The sequence below is a fragment of the Anser anser genome, assembly GCF_964211835.1.
Source record: "Anser anser genome assembly, chromosome: 23".
NCBI lineage: Eukaryota > Metazoa > Chordata > Aves > Anseriformes > Anatidae > Anser > Anser anser.
This window is the reverse complement of record NC_139744.1, coordinates 8392783-8418134: the sequence shown is the minus strand read 5'-3', so window position 1 is coordinate 8418134 and position 25352 is coordinate 8392783. Positions and strand designations below refer to the sequence as shown.

Sequence of the window (25352 nt, the reverse complement as noted above, 5' to 3'; positions counted from 1 at the left end):
CTGCACTGCATCCCAAGTGGTACCAGTGCACTCTCTGGACTCACTGCACTGCATCCCCAGTGGTGCCAGTGCACTCTCTCGAGTCACTGCACTACATCCCCAGTGGTGCCAGTGCACTCACTGGACTCACTGTACTGCATTCCCAGTGGTGCTAGTGCACTCTCTGGACTCACTGCAGTGCATCCCCAGTGGTGCCAGTGCACTCTTTGGACTCACTGAAGTGCATTCTCAGTGGTGCCAGTGCACTCTCTGGACTCACTGCACTGCATTCTCAGTGGTGCCAGTGCACTCTCTGGACTCACTGCAGTGCATCCCCAGTGGTGCCAGTACACTCACTGGACTCACTGCACTGCATCCCCAGTGGTGCCAGTGCACTCTCTGGACTCACTGCACTGCATCCCCAGTGGTGCCAGTGCACTCTCTGGACTCACTGCACTGCATCCCCAGTGCTGCCTGTGCACTCTCTGGACTCACTGCACTGCATCCCCAGTGGTGTCACTGCACTCTCTGGACTCACTGCACTGCATCCCCAGTTGTGCCAGTGCATTCTCTGCACTCACTGCACTGCATACCCAGTGGTGCCAGTGCACTCTCTGGACTCGATGCAGTGCATTCCCTCTGGTGCCAGTGCACTCTCTGGACTCACTGCATTGCATCCCCAGTGGTGCCAGTGCACTCTCTGGACTCACTGCAGTGCATCCCCAGTGGTGCCAGTACACTCTGTGGACTGACTGCACTGCATCCCCAGTGGTGCCAGTGCACTCTCTGGACTCACCGCACCGCATCCCCAGTGGTGCCAGTGCACTCTCTGGAGTAACTGCAGTGCATCACCAGTGGTGCCAGTGCACTTTCTGGACTCACTGCACTGCATCCTCAGTGGTGCCAGTGCACTCTCTGGACTCACTGCACTGCATCCCCAGTGGTGCCAGAGCACTCTCTGGACTCACTGCAGTGCATCCCCAGTGGTGCCAGTGCACTCTCTGGACTCACTGCACTGCATCCCCAGTGGTGCCAGTGCACTCTCTGGACTCACTGCACTGCATCCCCAGTGCTGCCTGTGCACTCTCTGGACTCACTGCACTGCATCCCCAGTGGTGTCACTGCACTCTCTGGACTCACTGCACTGCATCCCCAGTTGTGCCAGTGCATTCTCTGCACTCACTGCATTGCATACCCAGTGGTGCCAGTGCACTCTCTGGACTCACTGCAGTGCATTCCCTCTGGTGCCAGTGCGCTCTCTGGACTCACTGCAGTGCATCCCCAGTGGTGCCAGTGCACTCTCTGGACTCACTGCACTGCATCCCCAGTGGTGCCAGTGCACTCTCTGGACTCACTGCACTGCATCCCCAGTGGTGCCAGTGCACTCTCTGGACTCACTGCACTGCATCCCCAGTGGTACCAGTGCACTCTGTGGACTCACGGCAGTGCATCCCCAGTGGTGCCAGTGCACTCTCTGGACTCACTGCACTGCATCCCCAGTGGTGCCAGTGCACTCTCTGGACTCACTGCACTGCATCCCCAGTGGTGCCAGTGCACTCTCTGCACTCACTGCAGTGCATCCCCAGTGGTGCCAGTGCACTCTCTGGAGTCACTGCACTGCATCCCCAGTGGTGCCAGTGCACTCTCTCGATTCACTGCACTACATCCCCAGTGGTGCCAGTGCACTCACTGGACTCACTGTACTGCATCATCAGTGGTGCCAGTGCACTCTCTGGACTCACTGCAGTGCATCCCCAGTGGTGCCAGTGCACTCACTGGACTCACTATACTGCATCACCAGTGGTGCCAGTGCACTCTCTGGACTCACTGCACTGCATCCCCAGTGTTGCCAGTGCATTCACTGGACTCACTGTACTGCATCTCCAGTGGTGCCAGTGCACTCTCTGGGCTCACTGCAGTGCATCCCCAGTGGTGCCAGTGTACTCTCTGGACTCACTGCAGTGCATCCCCACTGGTGCCAGTGCACTCACTGGATTCACTGCACTACATACCCAGTGGTGCTAGTGCACTCTCTGGACTCACTGCAGTGCATCCCCAGTGGTGCCAGTGCACTCTCTGGACTCACAGCAGTGCATCCCCAGTGGTGCCAGTGCACTCTCTGGACTCACTGCACTGCATCCCCAGTGGTGCCAATGCACTCTCTGGACTCACTGCACTGCATCCCCAGTGGTGCCAGTGCACTCTCTCGACTCACTGCACTGCATCCCAAGTGGTGCCAGTGCACTCTCTGGACTCACTGCACTGCATCCCCAGTGGTGCCAGTGCACTCTCTCGAGTCACTGCACTACATCCCCAGTGGTGCCAGTGCGCTCACTGGACTCACTGTACTGCATCATCAGTGGTGCCAGTGCACTCTCTGGAGTGACTGCAGTGCATCCCCAGTGGTGCCAGTGCACTCTCTGGACTCACTGCACTGCATCCCCAGTGGTGCCAATACACTCTCTGCACTCACTGCACTGCATCCCCAGTGGTGCCAGTGCACTCACTGGACTCACTGCACTGCATCCCAAGTGGTGCCAGTGCACTCACTGGATTCACTGCACTGCATCCCCAGTGGTGCTAGTGCACTCTCTGGACTCACTGCACTGCATCCCCAGTGGTACCAGTGCACTCTCTGGACTCACTGAAGTGCATTCTCAGTGGTGCCAGTGCACTCTCTGGAGTCACTGCACTGCATCCCCAGTGGTGCCAGTGCACTCTCTGGACTCACTGCACTGCATCCCCAGTGGTGCCAGTGCACTCTCTGGACTCACTGCAGTGCATCCCCAGTGGTGCCAGTGCACTCTCTGGACTCACTTCACTGCATCCCCAGTGGTACCAGTGCACTCTGTGGACTCACTGCAGTGCATCCCCAGTGGTGCCAGTGCACTCTCTGGACTCACTGCACTGCATCCCCAGTGGTGCCAATGCACTCTCTGGACTCACTGCACTGCATCCCCATTGGTGCCAGTGCACTCTCTGGACTCACTGCACTGCATCCCCAGTGGTGCCAGTGCACTCTCTGGAGTCACTGCACTGCATCCCCAGTGGTGCCAGTGCACTCTCTCGAGTCACTGCACTACATCCCCAGTGGTGCCAGTGCACTCACTGGACTCACTGTACTGCATCATCAGTGGTGCCAGTGCACTCTCTGGACTCACTGCAGTGCATCCCCAGTGGTGCCAGTGCACTCTCTGGACTCACTGCACTGCATCCCCAGTGGTGCCAGTGCGCTCACTGGACTCACTATACTGCATCACCAGTGGTGCCAGTGCATTCACTGGACTCACTGTACTGCATCCCCAGTGGTGCCAGTGCACTCTCTGGACTCACTGCAGTGCATCCCCACTGGTGCCAGTGCACTCACTGGATTCACTGCACTACATACCCAGTGGTGCTAGTGCACTCTCTGGACTCACTGCAGTGCATCCCCAGTGGTGCCAGTGCACTCTTTGGACTCACTGAAGTGCATTCTCAGTGGTGCCAGTGCACTCTCTGGACTCACTGCACTGCATCCCCAGTGGTGCCAGTGCGCTCTCTGGACTCACTGAAGTGCATTCTCAGTGGTGCCAGTGCACTCTCTGGACTCACTGCAGTGCATCCCCAGTGGTGCCAGTACACTCTCTGGACTCACTGCACTGCATACCCAGTGGTGCTAGTGCACTCTGTGGACTCACTGCAGTGCATCCCCAGTGGTGCCAGTGCACTCTCTGGACTCACTGAAGGGCATTCTCAGTGGTGCCAGTGCACTCTCTGGACTCACTGCAGTGCATCACCAGTGGTGCCAGTGCACTCTCTGGACTCACCGCACCGCATCCCCAGTGGTGCCAGTGCACTCTCTGGAGTAACTGCACTGCATCCCCAGTGGTGCCAGTGCACTCTCTGGACTCACTGCACTGCATCCCCAGTGGTGCCACTGCACTCTCTGGACTCACTGCAGTGCATCCCCAGTGGTGCCAGTGCACTCTCTGGACTCACTGCAGTGCATCCCCACTGCTGCCAGTGCACTCTCTGGACTCACTGCAGTGCATCCCCAGTGGTGCCAGTGCACTCTCTGGACTCACTGCACTGCATCCCCAGTGGTGCCAATGCACTCTCTGGACTCACTGCACTGCATCCCCAGTGGTGCCAGTGCACTCTCTGGACTCACTGCACTGCATCCCAAGTGGTGCCAGTGCACTCTCTGGACTCACTGCACTGCATCCCCAGTGGTGCCAGTGCACTCTCTCGAGTCACTGCACTACATCCCCAGTGGTGCCAGTGCGCTCACTGGACTCACTGTACTGCATCATCAGTGGTGCCAGTGCACTCTCTGGAGTGACTGCAGTGCATCCCCAGTGGTGCCAGTGCACTCTGTGGACTCACTGCACTGCATCCCCAGTGGTGCCAATACACTCTCTGCACTCACTGCACTGCATCCCCAGTGGTGCCAGTGCACTCACTGGACTCACTGCACTGCATCCCAAGTGGTACCAGTGCACTCTCTGGACTCACTGCACTGCATCCCCAGTGGTGCCAGTGCACTCTCTCGAGTCACTGCACTACATCCCCAGTGGTGCCAGTGCACTCACTGGACTCACTGTACTGCATTCCCAGTGGTGCTAGTGCACTCTCTGGACTCACTGCAGTGCATCCCCAGTGGTGCCAGTGCACTCTTTGGACTCACTGAAGTGCATTCTCAGTGGTGCCAGTGCACTCTCTGGACTCACTGCACTGCATTCTCAGTGGTGCCAGTGCACTCTCTGGACTCACTGCAGTGCATCCCCAGTGGTGCCAGTACACTCACTGGACTCACTGCACTGCATCCCCAGTGGTGCCAGTGCACTCTCTGGACTCACTGCACTGCATCCCCAGTGGTGCCAGTGCACTCTCTGGACTCACTGCACTGCATCCCCAGTGCTGCCTGTGCACTCTCTGGACTCACTGCACTGCATCCCCAGTGGTGTCACTGCACTCTCTGGACTCACTGCACTGCATCCCCAGTTGTGCCAGTGCATTCTCTGCACTCACTGCACTGCATACCCAGTGGTGCCAGTGCACTCTCTGGACTCGATGCAGTGCATTCCCTCTGGTGCCAGTGCACTCTCTGGACTCACTGCATTGCATCCCCAGTGGTGCCAGTGCACTCTCTGGACTCACTGCAGTGCATCCCCAGTGGTGCCAGTACACTCTGTGGACTGACTGCACTGCATCCCCAGTGGTGCCAGTGCACTCTCTGGACTCACCGCACCGCATCCCCAGTGGTGCCAGTGCACTCTCTGGAGTAACTGCAGTGCATCACCAGTGGTGCCAGTGCACTTTCTGGACTCACTGCACTGCATCCTCAGTGGTGCCAGTGCACTCTCTGGACTCACTGCACTGCATCCCCAGTGGTGCCAGAGCACTCTCTGGACTCACTGCAGTGCATCCCCAGTGGTGCCAGTGCACTCTCTGGACTCACTGCACTGCATCCCCAGTGGTGCCAGTGCACTCTCTGGACTCACTGCACTGCATCCCCAGTGCTGCCTGTGCACTCTCTGGACTCACTGCACTGCATCCCCAGTGGTGTCACTGCACTCTCTGGACTCACTGCACTGCATCCCCAGTTGTGCCAGTGCATTCTCTGCACTCACTGCATTGCATACCCAGTGGTGCCAGTGCACTCTCTGGACTCACTGCAGTGCATTCCCTCTGGTGCCAGTGCGCTCTCTGGACTCACTGCAGTGCATCCCCAGTGGTGCCAGTGCACTCTCTGGACTCACTGCACTGCATCCCCAGTGGTGCCAGTGCACTCTCTGGACTCACTGCACTGCATCCCCAGTGGTGCCAGTGCACTCTCTGGACTCACTGCACTGCATCCCCAGTGGTACCAGTGCACTCTGTGGACTCACGGCAGTGCATCCCCAGTGGTGCCAGTGCACTCTCTGGACTCACTGCACTGCATCCCCAGTGGTGCCAGTGCACTCTCTGGACTCACTGCACTGCATCCCCAGTGGTGCCAGTGCACTCTCTGCACTCACTGCAGTGCATCCCCAGTGGTGCCAGTGCACTCTCTGGAGTCACTGCACTGCATCCCCAGTGGTGCCAGTGCACTCTCTCGATTCACTGCACTACATCCCCAGTGGTGCCAGTGCACTCACTGGACTCACTGTACTGCATCATCAGTGGTGCCAGTGCACTCTCTGGACTCACTGCAGTGCATCCCCAGTGGTGCCAGTGCACTCACTGGACTCACTATACTGCATCACCAGTGGTGCCAGTGCACTCTCTGGACTCACTGCACTGCATCCCCAGTGTTGCCAGTGCATTCACTGGACTCACTGTACTGCATCTCCAGTGGTGCCAGTGCACTCTCTGGGCTCACTGCAGTGCATCCCCAGTGGTGCCAGTGTACTCTCTGGACTCACTGCAGTGCATCCCCACTGGTGCCAGTGCACTCACTGGATTCACTGCACTACATACCCAGTGGTGCTAGTGCACTCTCTGGACTCACTGCAGTGCATCCCCAGTGGTGCCAGTGCACTCTTTGAACTCACTGAAGTGCATTCTCAGTGGTGCCAGTGCACTCTCTGGACTCACTGCACTGCATCCCCAGTGGTGCCAGTGCGCTCTCTGGACTCACTGAAGTGCATTCTCAGTGGTGCCAGTGCACTCTCTGGACTCACTGCAGTGCATCCCCAGTGGTGCCAGTACACTCTCTGGACTCACTGCACTGCATCCCCAGTGGTGCTAGTGCACTCTGTGGACTCACTGCAGTGCATCCCCAGTGGTGCCAGTGCACTCTCTGGACTCACTGAAGGGCATTCTCAGTGGTGCCAGTGCACTCTCTGGACTCACTGCAGTGCATCACCAGTGGTGCCAGTGCACTCTCTGGACTCACCGCACCGCATCCCCAGTGGTGCCAGTGCACTCTCTGGAGTAACTGCACTGCATCCCCAGTGGTGCCAGTGCACTCTCTGGACTCACTGCACTGCATCCCCAGTGGTGCCACTGCACTCTCTGGACTCACTGCACTGCATCCCCAGTGGTGCCAATGCACTCTCTGGACTCACTGCACTGCATCCCCAGGGGTGCCAGTGCACTCTCTGGACTCACTGCACTGCATCCCAAGTGGTGCCAGTGCACTCTCTGGACTCACTGCACTGCATCCCCAGTGGTGCCAGTGCACTCTCTCGAGTCACTGCACTACATCCCCAGTGGTGCCAGTGCGCTCACTGGACTCACTGTACTGCATCATCAGTGGTGCCAGTGCACTCTCTGGAGTGACTGCAGTGCATCCCCAGTGGTGCCAGTGCACTCTCTGGACTCACTGCACTGCATCCCCAGTGGTGCCAATACACTCTCTGCACTCACTGCACTTCATCCCCAGTGGTGCCAGTGCACTCACTGGACTCACTGAACTGCATCCCAAGTGGTACCAGTGCACTCTCTGGACTCACTGCACTGCATCCCCAGTGGTGCCAGTGCACTCTCTCGAGTCACTGCACTACATCCCCAGTGGTGTCAGTGCACTCACTGGACTCACTGTACTGCATTCTCAGTGGTGCTAGTGCACTCTCTGGACTCACTGCAGTGCATCCCCAGTGGTGCCAGTGCACTCTTTGGACTCACTGAAGTGCATTTTCAGTGGTGCCAGTGCACTCTCTGGACTCACTGCACTGCATTCTCAGTGGTGCCAGTGCACTCTCTGGACTCACTGCAGTGCATCCCCAGTGGTGCCAGTACACTCACTGGACTCACTGCACTGCATCCCCAGTGGTGCCAGTGCACTCTCTGGACTCACTGCACTGCATCCCCAGTGGTGCCAGTGCACTCTCTGGACTCATGCACTGCATCCCCAGTGCTGCCTGTGCACTCTCTGGACTCACTGCACTGCATCCCCAGTGGTGTCACTGCACTCTCTGGACTCACTGCACTGCATCCCCAGTTGTGCCAGTGCACTCTCTGCACTCACTGCACTGCATACCCAGTGGTGCCAGTGCACTCTCTGGACTCACTGCACTGCATTCCCTCTGGTGCCAGTGCACTCTCTGGACTCACTGCAGTGCATCCCCAGTGGTGCCAGTGCACTCTCTGGACTCACTGCAGTGCATCCCCAGTGGTGCCAGTAAACTCACTGGACTGACTGCACTGCATCCCCAGTGGTGCCAGTGCACTCTCTGGACTCACCGCACCGCATCCCCAGTGGTGCCAGTGCACTCTCTGGAGTAACTGCAGTGCATCACCAGTGGTGCCAGTGCACTCTCTGGACTCACTGCACTGCATCCCCAGTGGTGCCAGTGCACTCTCTGGACTCACTGCACTGCATCCCCAGTGGTGCCAGAGCACTCTCTGGACTCAGTGCAGTGCATCCCCAGTGGTGCCAGTGCACTCTCTGGACTCACTGCACTGCATCCCCAGTGGTGCCAGTGCACTCTCTGGACTCACTGCACTGCATCCCCAGTGGTGCCAGTGCACTCTCTGGACTCCCGGCACCGCATCCCCAGTGGTGCCAGTGCACTCTCTGGGCTCACTGCAGTGCATCCCCAGTGGTGCCAGTGCACTCTCTTGACTCACTGCACTGCATCCCCAGTGGTGCCAGTGCACTCACTGGATTCACTACACTGCATCCCCAGTGGTGCCAGTGCACTCACTGGACTCACTGCAGTGCATCCCCAGTGGTGCCAGTGCACTCTCTGGACTCACTGCACTGCATCCCCAGTGGTGCCAGTGCACTCACTGGACTCACTATACTGCATCACCAGTGGTGCCAGTGCACTCTCTGGACTCACTGCACTGCATCCCCAGTGTTGCCAGTGCATTCACTGGACTCACTGTACTGCATCTCCAGTGGTGCCAGTGCACTCTCTGGGCTCACTGCAGTGCATCCCCAGTGGTGCCAGTGCACTCTCTGGACTCACTGCAGTGCATCCCCACTGGTGCCAGTGCACTCACTGGATTCACTGCACTACATACCCAGTGGTGCTAGTGCACTCTCTGGACTCACTGCTGTGCATCCCCAGTGGTGCCAGTGCACTCTTTGGACTCACTGAAGTGCATTCTCAGTGGTGCCAGTGCACTCTCTGGACTCACTGCACTGCATCCCCAGTGGTGCCAGTACACTCTCTGGACTCACTGCACTGCAACCCCAGTGGTGCTAGTGCACTCTGTGGACTCACTGCAGTGCATCCCCAGTGGTGCCAGTGCACTCTCTGGACTCACTGAAGGGCATTCTCAGTGGTGCCAGTGCACTCTCTGGACTCACTGCAGTGCATCACCAGTGGTGCCAGTGCACTCTCTGGACTCACCGCACCGCATCCCCAGTGGTGCCAGTGCACTCTCTGGAGTAACTGCACTGCATCCCCAGTGGTGCCAGTGCACTCTCTGGACTCACTGCACTGCATCCCCAGTGGTGCCACTGCACTCTCTGGACTCACTGCAGTGCATCCCCAGTGGTGCCAGTGCACTCTCTGGACTCACTGCACTGCATCCCCAGTGGTGCCAATGCACTCTCTGGACTCACTGCACTGCATCCCCAGTGGTGCCAGTGCACTCTCTGGACTCACTGCACTGCATCCCAAGTGGTGCCAGTGCACTCTCTGGACTCACTGCACTGCATCCCCAGTGGTGCCAGTGCACTCTCTCGAGTCACTGCACTACATCCCTAGTGGTGCCAGGGCACTCTCTGCAGACACTGCACTGCATCCCCAGTGGTGCCAATGCACTCTCTGGACTCACTGCACTGCATCCCCAGTGGTGCCAGTGCAGTCTCTGCACTCACTGAAGTGCATCTCCAGTGGTGCCAGTGAACTCTCTGGACTCACTGCACTGCATCCCCAGTGGTGCCAGTGCACTCTCTGGACTCACTGCACTGCATCCCTAGTGGTGCCAGGGCACTCTCTGCAGACACTGCAGTGCATCCCCAAAGGTGACAGTGCACTCTCTGGACTCACTGCACTGCATCCCCAGTGGTGCCAGTGCACTCTCTAGACTCACTGCACTACTCCAGCCGCGGCAGTCGCTCCAGCCGCGGTAGCCCTCCAGCCTCGGCAGCCGCGGCAGCCGCGGCAGCCGCTCCAGCCGCGGCAGCCGCTCCGTCCGCGGCATACGCGGCAGGCGCTCCAACCGCGGCAACCGCTCCAGCCGTGGCAGCCGCTCCACTCGGTAGCGGCTGGAGCGGCTGCCGCGGCTAGAGCGGCTGGAGCGGCTGCCGCGGCTGGAGCTCCTGCCGCGTTTGGACCGGTTACCGCGGCTGGAGCGGCTGGAGCGGATGCCGAGGCTGGAGCGGATGCCGCGGCTGGTGCGGCTGGAGAGGCTGCCGCGGCTGGAGCAGTGCAGTGAGTCCAGAGAGTGCACTGGCACCTTGGGGATGCAGTGCAGTGAGTAAAGAGAGTGCACTGGGACCATTGGGGATGCAGTGCAGTGAGTCCAGAGAGTGTACTGGCACCAGTGGGGATGCACTGCAGTGAGTCCAGAGAGTGCACTGGCACCACTGGGGATGCAGTGCAGTGAGTCCAGAGAGTGCACTGGCACCACTGGGGATGCAATGCAGTGAGTCCAGAGAGTGCACTGGCACCACTGGGCATGCAGTGCTGTGAGTCCAGAGAGTGCCCCGGCAACACTGGGAATGCACTACAGTGATTCCAGAGACTGCACTGACACCACTGCGGATGCAGTGCCGCGAGTCCAGAAGGTGCACTGGCACCACTGGGGATGCGGTGCCGGGAGTGCAGAGAGTGCTTTGGCACCCTTGGGGATGCACTGCAGTGACTCCAGAGAGTGCACTGGCACTACTGGGGATGAACTGCAGTTAGTCCAGAGAGTGCACTGGCACCACTGGGGATGCAATGCCGTGAGTCCAGAGAATGCACTGGCACCACTGGGGATACGGTGCCGGGAGTCCAGAGAGTGCACTGACACCACTGGGGATGCGGTGCCTGGAGTCCAGAGAGTGCTTTGGCACCACTGGGGATGCAGTGCAGTGAGTCCACAGAGTGCACTGACACCAGTAGGAATGCGGTGCAGTGAGTCCAGAGAGTGCAATGGCACCACTGGGGATGCACTGCAGTGAGTCCAGAGTGCACTAGCACCACTGGGGATGCAGAGCAGTGAGTCCAGAGAGTGCACTGGCACCACTGAGAATGCATTTCAGTGAGTCCAGAGAGTGCCGCTCCAGCCTCGGCATCCGCTCCAGCCGAGTCAACCCCGCGGTAGCCCCTCCAGCCGCGGCAGACGCTCCAGCCGCGGCAGCCGCTCCAGCCGCTCCAGCCGCGGCAGCAGCTCCAGCCCCTCCAGCCGCGCCAGCCTCTCCATCCGCGGCAGCCGCTCCAGCCGCGGCAGACGCTCCAGCCGCTCCAGCCGCGGCAGCCGCTCCAGCCGCTACCGAGTGGAGCGGCTGCCACGGCTGGAGGGCTACCGCGGATGGAGCGGCTGCCGCGGCTGTAGCAGTGCAGTGAGTCCAGGGAGTGCACTGGCACCACTGGGGATGCAGCGCAGTGACTCCAGAGAGTGCACTGACACCACTGGGGATGCACTTCAGTCAGTCCAGTGAGTGTACTGGCACCACTGGGGATGCACTGCAGTGAGTCCAGAGAGTGCACTGGCTCAACTGAGAATGCACTTCAGTGAGTCCAGAGAGTGCACTGGCACCACTGGGGATGCAGTGCAGTGAGTCAAGAGAGTGCACTGGCACCACTGGTGATGCCCTGCAGTGAGTCCAGAGAGCGCACTGGCACCACTGGGGATGCAGTGCAGTGAGTCCAGAGAGTGCACTGGCACCACTGGGGATGCACTGCAGTGTGTCCAGAGAGTGCACTGGCACCACTGGGGATGCAGTGCAGTGAGTCCAGAGAGTGCACTGGCACCACTGGGGATGCAGTGCAGTGAGTCCAGAGAGTGCACTGGCTCCACTGGGAATGCACTTCAGTGAGTCCAGGGAGTGCACTGGCACCACTGGGGATGCAGTGCAGTGAGTCTAGAGAGTGCACTGGCAGGACTGGGGATGCAGTGCAGTGAGTCCAGAGAGTGCACTGGCACCACTGGGGATGCCCTGCAGTGAGTCCAGAGAGCGCACTGGCACCACTGGGGATGCAGTGCAGTGAGTCCAGAGAGTGCACTAGCGCCACTGGGGATGCAGTGCAGTGAGTCCAGAGAGTGCACTGGCACCACTGGTGATGCAGTGCAGTGAGTCCAGTGAGTGCACTGGCACCACTGGTGATGCAGTGCAGTGAGTCCAGAGAGTGGCGCTCTAGCCTCGGTTTCCGCTCCAGCCGCGTCAACCGCTCCAGCCGCGGTAGCCCCTCCAGCCGCGGCAGACGCTCTAGACGCTTCAACCGCGTCAGCCTCTCCAGCCGCGTTAGCCCCTCCAGCCGCGGCAGCCGCTCCAGCCGCGGCAGCCGCTCCAGCCGCTCCAGCCGCGGTAACCGCTCCAAACGCGGCAGGAGCTCCAGCCGCGGCAGCCGCTCCAGGCGCTCTAGCCGCGGCAGCCGCTTCAGCCGCTACCGAGTGGAGCGGCTGCCACGGCTGGAGCGGTTGCCGCGGTTGGAGCGCCTGCCGCGTTTGTAGCGGCTGCCGCGGCTTCCGCGGCTGGTGCGTCTGCCACGGTTGGAGAGTCTGCCGCGTATGCCGCGGACGGAGCGGCTGCCGCGGCTGGAGTAGGTGCCGCGGCTGCCGCGGCTGCCGAGGCTGGAGGGCTACCGCGGCTGGAGCGACTGCCGCGGCTGGAGTAGTGCAGTGAGGCCAGAGAGTGCACTGGCACCACTGGGGATGCAGTGCAGTGAGTCCAGAGAGTGCACTGTCACCTTTGGGGATGCACTGCAGTGTCTGCAGAGAGTGCCCTGGCACCACTAGGGATGCAGTGCAGTGAGTCCAGAGAGTGCACTGGCACCACTGGGTATGCCCTGCAGTGAGTCCAGAGAGCGCACTGGCACCACTGGGGATGCAGTGCAGTGAGTCCTGAGAGTGCACTGGCACCACAGGTGATGCACTTCAGTGTGTCCAGAGAGTACACTGGCACCACTGGGGATGCACTGCAGTGAGTCCAGAGAGTGCACTGGCACCACTGGAGATGCAATGCAGTGAGTCCAGAGAGTGCCCCGGCAACACTGGGAATGCACTACAGTGATTGCAGAGACTGCACTGACACCACTGCGGATGCAGTGCCGTGAGTCCAGAAGGGGCACTGGCACCACTGGGGATGCGGTGCCGGGAGTCCAGAGAGTGCTTTGGCACCCTTGGGGATGCACTGCAGTTACTCCAGAGAGTGCACTGGCACTACTGGGGATGAACTGCAGTTAGTCCAGAGAGTGCACTGGCACCACTGGGGATGCAATGCCGTGAGTCCAGAAAATGCACTGGCACCACTGGGGATACGGTGCCGGGAGTCCAGAGAGTGCACTGACACCACTGGGGATGCGGTGCCTGGAGTCCAGAGAGTGCTTTGGCACCACTGGGGATGCAGTGCAGTGAGTCCACAGAGTGCACTGACACCAGTAGGAATGCGGGGCAGTGAGTCCAGAGAGTGCAATGGCACCACTGGGGATGCACTGCAGTGAGTCCAGAGTGCACTAGCACCACTGGGGATGCAGAGCAGTGAGTCCAGAGAGTGCACTGGCACCACTGAGAATGCATTTCAGTGAGTCCAGAGAGTGCCGCTCCAGCCTCGGCATCCGCTCCAGCCGAGTCAACCCCGCGGTAGCCCCTCCAGCCGCGGCAGACGCTCCAGCCGCGGCAGCCGCTCCAGCCGCTCCAGCCGCGGCAGCAGCTCCAGCCCCTCCAGCCGCGCCAGCCTCTCCATCCGCGGCAGCCGCTCCAGCCGCGGCAGACGCTCCAGCCGCTCCAGCCGCGGCAGCCGCTCCAGCCGCTACCGAGTGGAGCGGCTGCCACGGCTGGAGGGCTACCGCGGATGGAGCGGCTGCCGCGGCTGTAGCAGTGCAGTGAGTCCAGGGAGTGCACTGGCACCACTGGGGATGCAGCGCAGTGACTCCAGAGAGTGCACTGACACCACTGGGGATGCACTTCAGTCAGTCCAGTGAGTGTACTGGCACCACTGGGGATGCACTGCAGTGAGTCCAGAGAGTGCACTGGCTCAACTGAGAATGCACTTCAGTGAGTCCAGAGAGTGCACTGGCACCACTGGGGATGCAGTGCAGTGAGTCAAGAGAGTGCACTGGCACCACTGGTGATGCCCTGCAGTGAGTCCAGAGAGCGCACTGGCACCACTGGGGATGCAGTGCAGTGAGTCCAGAGAGTGCACTGGCACCACTGGGGATGCACTGCAGTGTGTCCAGAGAGTGCACTGGCACCACTGGGGATGCAGTGCAGTGAGTCCAGAGAGTGCACTGGCACCACTGGGGATGCAGTGCAGTGAGTCCAGAGAGTGCACTGGCTCCACTGGGAATGCACTTCAGTGAGTCCAGGGAGTGCACTGGCACCACTGGGGATGCAGTGCAGTGAGTCTAGAGAGTGCACTGGCAGGACTGGGGATGCAGTGCAGTGAGTCCAGAGAGTGCACTGGCACCACTGGGGATGCCCTGCAGTGAGTCCAGAGAGCGCACTGGCACCACTGGGGATGCAGTGCAGTGAGTCCAGAGAGTGCACTAGCGCCACTGGGGATGCAGTGCAGTGAGTCCAGAGAGTGCACTGGCACCACTGGTGATGCAGTGCAGTGAGTCCAGTGAGTGCACTGGCACCACTGGTGATGCAGTGCAGTGAGTCCAGAGAGTGGCGCTCCAGCCTCGGTTTCCGCTCCAGCCGCGTCAACCGCTCCAGCCGCGGTAGCCCCTCCAGCCGCGGCAGACGCTCTAGACGCTTCAACCGCGTCAGCCTCTCCAGCCGCGTTAGCCCCTCCAGCCGCGGCAGCCGCTCCAGCCGCGGCAGCCGCTCCAGCCGCTCCAGCCGCGGTAACCGCTCCAAACGCGGCAGGAGCTCCAGCCGCGGCAGCCGCTCCAGGCGCTCTAGCCGCGGCAGCCGCTTCAGCCGCTACCGAGTGGAGCGGCTGCCACGGCTGGAGCGGTTGCCGCGGTTGGAGCGCCTGCCGCGTTTGTAGCGGCTGCCGCGGCTTCCGCGGCTGGTGCGGCTGCCACGGTTGGAGAGTCTGCCGCGTATGCCGCGGACGGAGCGGCTGCCGCGGCTGGAGTAGGTGCCGCGGCTGCCGCGGCTGCCGAGGCTGGAGGGCTACCGCGGCTGGAGCGACTGCCGCGGCTGGAGTAGTGCAGTGAGGCCAGAGAGTGCACTGGCACCACTGGGGATGCAGTGCAGTGAGTCCAGAGAGTGCACTGTCACCTTTGGGGATGCACTGCAGTGTCTGCAGAGAGTGCCCTGGCACCACTAGGGATGCAGTGCAGTGAGTCCAGAGAGTGCACTGGCACCACTGGGTATGCCCTGCAGTGAGTCCAGAGAGCGCACTGGCACCACTGGGGATGCAGTGCAGTGAGTCCTGAGAGTGCACTGGCACCACAGGTGATGCACTTCAGTGTGTCCAGAGAGTACACTGGCACCACTGGGGATGCACTGCAGTGAGTCCAGAGAGTGCACTGGCACCACTGGAGATGCAATGCAGTGAGTCCAGAGAGTGCCCCGGCAACACTGGGAATGCACTACAGTGATTGCAGAGACTGCACTGACACCACTGCGGATGCAGTGCCGTGAGTCCAGAAGGGGCACTGGCACCACTGGGGATGCGGTGCCGGGAGTCCAGAGAGTGCTTTGGCACCCTTGGGGATGCACTGCAGTTACTCCAGAGAGTGCACTGGCACTACTGGGGATGAACTGCAGTTAGTCCAGAGAGTGCACTGGCACCACTGGGGATGCAATGCCGTGAGTCCAGAAAATGCACTGGCACCACTGGGGATACGGTGCCGGGAGTCCAGAGAGTGCACTGACACCACTGGGGATGCGGTGCCTGGAGTCCAGAGAGTGCTTTGGCACCACTGGGGATGCAGTGCAGTGAGTCCACAGAGTGCACTGACACCAGTAGGAATGCGGGGCAGTGAGTCCAGAGAGTGCAATGGCACCACTGGGGATGCACTGCAGTGAGTCCAGAGTGCACTAGCACCACTGGGGATGCAGAGCAGTGAGTCCAGAGAGTGCACTGGCACTACTGAGAATGCATTTCAGTGAGTCCAGAGAGTGCCGCTCCAGCCTCGGCATCCGCTCCAGCCGAGTCAACCCCGCGGTAGCCCCTCCAGCCGCGGCAGACGCTCCAGCCGCGGCAGCCGCTCCAGCCGCTCCAGCCGCGGCAGCCGCTCCTGCCCCTCCAGCCGCGCCAGCCTCTCCATCCGCGGCAGCCGCTCCAGCCGCGGCAGCCGCGGCAGCCGCTCCAGCCGCGGCAGCCGCTCCAGCCGCTACCGAGTGGAGCGGCTGCCACGGCTGGAGGGCTACCGCGGATGGAGCGGCTGCCGCGGCTGTAGCAGTGCAGTGAGTCCAGGGAGTGCACTGGCACCACTGGGGATGCAGCGCAGTGACTCCAGAGAGTGCACTGACACCACTGGGGATGCACTTCAGTCAGTCCAGTGAGTGTACTGGCACCACTGGGGATGCACTGCAGTGAGTCCAGAGAGTGCACTGGCTCAACTGAGAATGCACTTCAGTGAGTCCAGAGAGTGCACTGGCACCACTGGGGATGCAGTGCAGTGAGTCAAGAGAGTGCACTGGCACAACTGGTGATGCCCTGCAGTGAGTCCAGAGAGTGCACTGGCACCACTGGGGATGCAGTGCAGTGAGTCCAGAGAGTGCACTGGCACCACTGGGGATGCACTGCAGTGTGTCCAGAGAGTGCACTGGCACCACTGGGGATGCAGTGCAGTGAGTCCAGAGAGTGCACTGGCACCACTGGGGATGCAGTGCAGTGAGTCCAGAGAGTGCACTGGCTCCACTGGGAATGCACTTCAGTGAGTCCAGAGAGTGCACTGGCACCACTGGGGATGCAGTGCAGTGAGTCTAGAGAGTGCACTGGCGGGACTGGGGATGCAGTGCAGTGAGTCCAGAGAGTGCACTGGCACCACTGGGGATGCCCTGCAGTGAGTCCAGAGAGCGCACTGGCACCACTGGGGATGCAGTGCAGTGAGTCCAGAGAGTGCACTGGCAGCACTGGGGATGCAGTGCAGTGAGTCCAGAGAGTGCACTGGCACCACAGGTGATGCACTTCAGTGTGTCCAGAGAGTGCACTGGCACCACTGGGGATGCACTGCAGTGAGTCCAGAGAGTGCTCTAGCGCCACTGGGGATGCAGTGCAGTGAGTCCAGAGAGTGCACTGGCACCACTGGTGATGCAGTGCAGTGAGTCCAGTGAGTGCACTGGCACCACTGGTGATGCAGTGCAGTGAGTCCAGAGAGTGGCGCTCCAGCCTCGGTTTCCGCTCCAGCCGCGTCAACCGCTCCAGCCGCGGTAGCCCCTCCAGCCGCGGCAGACGCTCTAGACGCTTCAACCGCGTCAGCCTCTCCAGCCGCGTTAGCCCCTCCAGCCGCGGCAGCCGCTCCAGGCGCTCTAGCCGCGGCAGCCGCTCCAGCCGCTACCGAGTGGAGCGGCTGCCACGGCTGGAGCGGTTGCCGCGGTTGGAGCGCCTGCCGCGTTTGTAGCGGCTGCCGCGGCTTCCGCGGCTGGTGCGGCTGCCACGGTTGGAGAGTCTGCCGCTTATGCCGCGGACGGAGCGGCTGCCGCGGCTGGAGCAGCTGCCGCGGCTGCCGCGGCTGCCGAGGCTGGAGGGCTACCGCGGCTGGAGCGACTGCCGCGGCTGGAGTAGTGCAGTGAGTCCAGAGAGTGCACTGGCACCACTGGGGATGCAGTGCAGTGAGTCCAGAGAGTGCACTGTCACCTTTGGGGATGCACTGCAGTGTCTGCAGAGAGTGCCCTGGCACCACTAGGGATGCAGTGCAGTGAGTCCCGTGAGTGTACTGGCACCACTGGGGATGCAGCGCAGTGAGACCAGAGAGTGCAATGGCACCACTGAGAATGCACTTCAGTGTGTCCAGAGAGTGTACTGGCACCATTGGTGATGCACTGCAGTGAGTCCAGAGAGTGCACTGGCACCACTGTGGATGCAGTGCAGTGAGTCCAGAGAGAGCACTGACAGCACAGGGGATGCAGTGCAGTGAGTCCAGAGAGTGCACTGGCACCACTGGGGATGCAGTGCAGTGAGTCCAGAGAGTGCACGGGCACCACTGGGGATGCAGTGCAGTGAGTCCAGAGTGCACTGGCACCACTGGGGATGCATTGACGCGAGGCCAGAGAGTGCACTGGCACCACTGGGGATGCACTGCAGTCACTCCAGAGAGTGCACTGGCACCACTGGGGATGCGGTGCAGTGAGTCCAGAGAGTGCAATGGCACCACTGGGGATGCAGTGCAGTGAGTCCAGAGAGTGCACTGGAACCACTGGGGATGCGGTGGCGGGAGTCCAGAGAGTGCTTTGGCACCACTGGGGATGCAGTACAGTGAGTCCAGAGAGTGCACTGGCACCACTGGGGATGCAGCGCAGTGACTCTAGAGAGTGCACTGGCACCACTGGGGATTCGGTGCAGTGAGTCCAGAGAGTGCACTGGCACCACTCAGGGTGCAGTGTGGTGAGTCCAGAGAGTGCACTGGCACCACTGGGGATGCAGTACAGTGAGTCCAGAGAGTGCACTGGCACCACTGGGGATGCAGTGCAGTGAGTCCAGAGAGTGCACTGGCACCAGCGGGAATGCAGTGCAGTGAGTCCAGAGAGTGCACTGGCACCACTGGGGATTCAGTGCAGTGAGTCCAGAGAGTGCACTGGCACCACTGGGGATGCAGTGACGCGAGTCCAGAGAGTGCAATGGCACCACAGGGATGCAGTGACGCGAGTAGAGAGTGTGCACTGGCACCACTGGGGATGCACTGCAGTCACTCCAGAGAGTGCACTGGCACCACTGGGGATGCAGTGCAGTGAGTCCAGAGAGTGCACTGGCACAAATAGGGATGCAGTGCAGTGAGTCCAGAGAGTGCACTGGCAGCACAGGGGATGCAGTGCAGTGAGTCCAGAGAGTGCACTGGCACCAGAGGTGATGCACTCCAGTGAGTCCAGAGAGTGCACTTGCACCACGGGGGATGCAGTTCAGTGACGCCAGAGAGTGCACTGGCAGCATTGGGGTGCAGAGCAGTGAGTCCAGAGAGTGCACTGGCACCACTGGGGATGCAGTGCAGTGAGTCCAGAGAGTGCACTGGCACCACTGGTGATGCAATGCAGTGAGTCCTGAGAGTACACTGGCTCCACCGGGGATGCCCTGCAGTGAGTCCAGAGAGTGCACTGCCGATGCACTGCAGTGAGTCCAGAGAGTGCACTGGCACCACTGGGGATGCAGCGCAGTGAGTCCAGAGAGTGCACTGGCCCCACTGGGGATGCCCTGCAGTGAGTCCAGAGAGTGCACTGGCACCACTGGGGATGCAGTGCAGTGAATCCAGTGAGTGCACTGGCACCACTGGGGATGCAGTGCAGTGAGTCCAGAGAGTGCACTGGCACTACTGGGGATGCAGTGCAGTGAGTCCAGAGAGTGCACTGGCTCCACTGGGGATGCACTGCAGTGAGTCCAGAGAGTGCACTGTCACTACTGGGAATGCAGTGCAGTGAGTCCAGAGAGTGCACTGGCACCACTGGGGATGCAGTGCAGTGAGTCCTGAGAGTGCACTGGCACCACTGGGGATGCACTGCAGTGAGTTCAGAGATTGCACTGGCACCACTGGGGATGCATTACAGTGAGTCCACACAGTGCACTAGCACCACTGGGGATGTAGTGCAGTGAGTCCAGAGAGTGCACTGGCACCACTGGGGATGCAGTACTGTGAGTCCAGAGAGTGCACTGGCACCACTGGTGATGCACTGCTGTGAGTCCAGAGAGTGCTCTTGCACCACAGGATATGCAGTGCAGTGACTCAAGAGAGTGCACTGGCAGCACTGGGGATGCAGTGCAGTGAGTCCATAGAGTGCACTGGCACCACTGGAGATGCAGTGCAGTGAGTCCAGAGAGTGCACTGGCACCACTGGGGATGCACTGCAGTGAGTCCAGAGAGTGCACTGGCTCCACTGTGGATGCACTGCAGTGAGTCCAGAGAGTGCACTGGCACCACTGGGGATGCACTGCAGTGAGTCCAGAGAGTGTACTGGCACCACTGGGGATGCACTGAAGTGAGTCCAGAGAGTGCACTGGCACCAATGAGCATGCACTTCAGTGAGTCCAGAGAGTGCACTGGCTCCACTGGGGATGCACTGCAGTGAGTCCAGTGAGTGCACTGGCACCACTGGGGAAGCAGTGCAGTGAGTCCAGAGAGTGCAGAGGCACCACTGGTGATGCAGTTTAGTGAGTCCAGAGAGTGCACTGGCACCACTGGGGATGCAGTGCAGTGAGTCCAGTGAGTGTACTGGCAGCAATGGGGATGCAGTGCAGTGAGTCCAGAGAGTGCACTGGCACCACTGAGAATGCACTTCAGTGAGTCCAGAGAGTGCACTGGCACCACTGGGGATGCACTTCAGTGAGTCCAGAGAGTGCACTGGCACCACTGGGGATGCAGTGCTGTGACTCCAGAGAGTGCACTGGCACCACTGGGGATGCAGTGCAGTGAGTCCAGAGAGTGCACTGGCACCACTGGGGATGCGGTGCCGGGAGTCCAGAGAGTGCTTTGGCACCAGTGGGGATGCACTGCAGTTACTCCAGAGACTGCACTGGCACCACTGGGGATGCACTTCAGTGAGTCCAGAGAGTGCACTGGCACCACTGGGGATGCACTGCAGTGAGTCCAGAGAGTGCACTGTCACCACTGGGGATGCACTGCAGTGAGTCCAGAGAGTGCACTGTCACCACTGGGGATGCAGTGCAGTGAGTCCACAGAGTGCACTGGCACCACTGGGGATGCAGTGCAGTGAGTCCAGAGAGGGCACTGGCACCACGGGGGATGCACTGCAGTGAATCCAGTGAGTGCACTGGCACCACTGGGGATACAGTGCAGTGAGTCCATAGAGTGCACTGGCACCACTGGGGATGCATTGCAGTGAGTCCAGAGAGTGCACTGGCACCACAGATGATGCAGTACAGTGAGTCCAGTGAGTGCACTGGCACCACTGGGGTTGTAGTGCAGTGAATCGAGAGAGTGCACTTGCACCACTGGGGATGCAGTGCAGTGACTCCAGAGAGTGCACTGGCACCACTGGGGATGCACTGCAGTGAGTCCAGAGAGTGCACTGGCACCACTGGGGATGCAGTGCAGTGAGTCCAGAGAGTGCACTGGCACCAATGGTGATGCACTGCAGTGAGTCCAGAGATTGCACTGGCACCACTGTGGATGCAGTGCAGTGAGTCCAGAGACTTCACTGGCACCACTGGGAATGCAGAGAAGTTAGTGCAGAGAGTGCACTGGCACCACTGGGGATGCAGTGCAGTGAGTCCAGAGAGTGCACTGGCACCACTGGGGATGCAGTGCAGTGAGTCCAGAGAGTGCACTGGCACCACCTGTGATGCAGTGCAGTAAGTCCAGAGAGTGCACTGGCACCAATGGGGCTGCAGTGCAGTGAGTCCAAAGAGTGCACTGGCACCACTGGGAATGCACTGCAGTGAGTCCAGAGAGTGCACTGGCACCACTGGTGATGAAGTACAGTGAGTCCAGAGAGTGCACTGGCACCACTGGGGATGCACTGCTGTGAGTCCAGAGAGTGCACTGGCACCACTGGGGATGCAGTGCAGTGAGTCCAGAGATTGCACTGGCACCACTGGGGATGCACTGCAGTGAGTCCAGAGAGTGCACTGGCACCACTGGGGATGCACTGCAGTGAGTCCAGAGAGTGCACTGGCACCACTGGGGATGTGTCCAGTGAGTCCAGTGAGTGCACTGGCACCACTGGGTATGCAGTGCAGTGAGTCCAGAGAGTACACTGGCACCAGTGGGGATGCAGTGCAGTGAGTCCAGAGAGTGCACTGGCACCACTGGGGATGCAGTGCAGTGAGTCCAGAGAGTGCACTGGCACCACTGGGGCTTCAGTGCAGTGAGTCCAGAGAGTGCACTGGCACCACAGGGGATGCACTGCAGTGAGTCCAGAGAGTGCACTGGCACCACTGGGGATGCACTGCAGTGAGTCCAGAGAGTGCACTGTCACCACTGGGGATGCAGTACAGTGAGTCCACAGAGTGCACTGGCACCAGTGGGTATGCAGTACAGTGAGTCCAGAGAGTGCACTGGCACCACTGGGGATGCGGTGCTGGGAGTCCAGAGAGTGCTTTGGAACCAGTGGGGATGCAGTGCAGTTACTCCAGAGACTGCACTGGCACCACCGGGGATGCAGTGCAGTGAGTCCAGAGAGTGCACTGGCACCACTGGGGATGCAGTGCAGTGAGTCCAGAGATTGCACTGGCACCACTGGGGATGCAGTGCTGTGACTCCAGAGAGCGCACTGGCACCACTGGGGATGCAGTGCAGTGAGTCCAGAGAGTGCACTGGCACCACTGGGGATGCTCTGCAGTGAGCCCAGAGAGTGCACTGGCACCTGGGGGATGCACTGCAGTGAGTCCAGTGAGTGCACTGGCACCACTGGGGAAGCAGTGCAGTGAGTCCAGAGAGTGCAGTGGCACCACTGGGGATGCAGTTTAATGAGTCCAGAGAGTGCACTGGCACCACTGGGGATGCAGTGCAGTGAGTCCAGTGAATGTACTGACACCACTGGGGATGCACTGCAGTGAGTCCAGAGAGTGCACTGGCACCACTGAGAATGCACTTCAATGAGTCCAGAGAGTGCACTGGCACCACTGGGGATGCACTGCAGTGAGTCCAGGGAGTGCAGTTGCACCACTGGGTATGCACTGCAGTGAGTCCAGAGAGTGCTTTGGCACCAGTGGGGATGCACTGCAGTTACTCCAGAGACTGCACTGGCACCACTGGGGATGCAGTGCAGTGAGTCCAGAGAGTGCACTGGCACCACTGGGGATGCACTGCAGTGAATCCAGTGAGTGCACTGGCACCACTGGGGATACAGTGCAGTGAGTCCAGAGAGTGCACTGGCACCACTGGGGATGCAGTGCAGTGAGTCCAGAGAGTGCACTGGCACCACTGGGGATGCATTGCAGTGAGTCCAGAGAGTGCACTGGCACCACTGGGGATGCAGTGCTGTGACTCCAGAGAGCGCTCTGGCACCACTGGGGATGCAGTGCAGTGAGTCCAGAGAGTGCACTGGCACCACTGGGGATGCTCTGCAGTGAGTCCAGAGAGTGCTTTGGAACCAGTGGGGATGCAGTGCAGTTACTCCAGAGACTGCACTGGCACCACCGGGGATGCAGTGCAGTGAGTCCAGAGATTGCACTGGCACCACTGGGGATGCAGTGCTGTGACTCCAGAGAGCGCACTGGCACCACTGGGGATGCAGTGCAGTGAGTCCAGAGAGTGCACTGGCACCACTGGGGATGCTCTGCAGTGAGCCCAGAGAGTGCACTGGCACCTAGGGGATGCACTGCAGTGAGTCCAGTGAGTGCACTGGCACCACTGGGGAAGCAGTGCAGTGAGTCCAGAGAGTGCAGTGGCACCACTGGGGATGCAGTTTAATGAGTCCAGAGAGTGCACTGGCACCACTGGGGATGCAGTGCAGTGAGTTCAGAGAGTGCACTGGCACCACTGGGGATGGGTTTCAAGCCAACTGCATTAACCGCTCATGCTTCTTTCTTATGAGACGTTAGTAAACCAATTACATAGCCTTGTCAAGACTAAATCACAGGTAAAAATCCTGTACATCTCATGTGGCCAACCACTCCCAACTAGCATTCCAAGAACCAGGAGGTTCGGTGAAAATAGGGCTAGTGCTATTAGAGGGGTGATTATTAGGGTAAGCCCTAAGCTGTCTTTAATGGAGAAGTATGGGTGGAATGGGATTTTGTCGCAGTCTGATACGATTCCTAGTGGGTTATTTGAGCCTGATTCGTGTAGGAAGGTTAGGTGGACTAGGGTGATTCCTGCAATTAGGAAGGGCAGTAGGAAGTGGATGGCGAAGAATCGGGTTAAGGTTGGATTGTCTACTGAGAATCCTCCTCAGGCTCATTCTACTAGAGTTTGCCCAATGACCGGGATGGCTGAGAATAGGTTGGTGATTACGGTGGCCCCTCAGAATGACATTTGTCCTCATGGTAGGACATACCCTACGAAGGCAGTTGCTATTAGGGTGAGTAGGAGGATTACTCCTGTGTTTCAGGTTTCTTTGTATAGGTAGGAGCCGTAGTAGAGGCCTCGTCCGATGTGTAAGTAGATGCAGATAAAGAAGAGCGAAGCACCGTTGGCGTGGAGGTTGCGGATGAGCCATCCGTACTGGACGTCTCGGCATGTGTGAGCTACTGAGGAGAAGGCGAGTGAAGTGTCTGCGGTGTAGTGTATGGCTAGTAGCAGGCCTGTTAGGATTTGTGTGGCTAAGCAGATGGCTAGAAGGGAGCCGAAGTTTCATCAGGCAGAGATGTTGGAGGGGGCGGGTAGGTCGATTAGGGAGTTGTTGATTATTTTTAGTAGGGGATGGGATTTGCGGATGTTAGGGGCCATTAGTGAGTCTGTGTGTTATTAGGATTATTACCAGGATGGAGAGGGCGAAGGATCCTAGGTAGGCCTTAATTAGCCCTGTGTGTATTGAGGTTGCGGCTTTGCTTGCGGCTACTTGTAGTTCAGCAAGGCCCTCTGGCCCTATTTTTTTGAGTCAGGAGAGGTCGATCAAGTGTAGGGCAATGTTTTGTCCCTTTTCTAGTAGGTTTTTGGAGAAGAATCGGTGTACTAGGGGGTTGAAGTACCCTAATGCAGAGGAGAAGTTTATGAGGGGGTTTGGTTTGGGGTGAGTGAGGGTGTGTGTTATGTTCGATAGTTCTAGGGCTAGGATGATTCCTAGGATTGTTATGAGGATGGCAGCGGTTTTGGTGATAAGGGGTATGGTTATTGGGGGGGTTTTGGTTGGTGTGATGAAAGAGGTAATGATTATTCCTGCTGTAATGCTGCCTAGGGCGAGTCGGGTTAGGGGGGCGGTGATTAGTGGGTTGTTTTCGTTTATTGATACTATTGGGGGGATTCGGGTTTGTCCAGCTTGGACTAGGATGGTTATGCGGATGCTGTAGGTTGCGGTGAATGCTGTGGCTATAAGGGTTAGGAGTAGGGCTCAAGTATTTAGGTATGATGTGTTTAAGCTTTCGATGATGAGGTCTTTTGAGTAGAATCCGGCTAGGAATGGGGTTCCTATCAGCGCCAGGTTTCCGATGGTTAGGCAGGAAGTAGTGACTGGGAGTATTTTCTGTAGGCCTCCTATCTTTCGGATATCTTGTTCTCCGTTTAGGTTGTGGATGATAGACCCTGAGCATAGGAATAGTATGGCTTTAAAGAAGGCATGGGTTGAGATGTGTAGGAAGGCTAGTTGTGGGAGGTTTAGTCCGATAGTGACTATTATTAGTCCTAGTTGGCTGG

General features: G+C 59.5%; 1 long non-coding RNA gene across 1 annotated transcript in view; it reads left to right on the top strand.

Annotated features, from left to right (window-relative positions):
• The window catches only part of LOC310885466, a 120298-nt gene extending 95849 nt beyond the window's left edge, over nucleotides 1–24449 (top strand). Inside the window, exon 2 of the long non-coding RNA XR_014574822.1 lies at nucleotides 23703–24449. This is a non-coding gene — a long non-coding RNA (uncharacterized lncRNA). The remainder of the gene's footprint in view (nucleotides 1–23702) is intronic.
• Nucleotides 24450–25352: the final 903 nt, after the last annotated feature.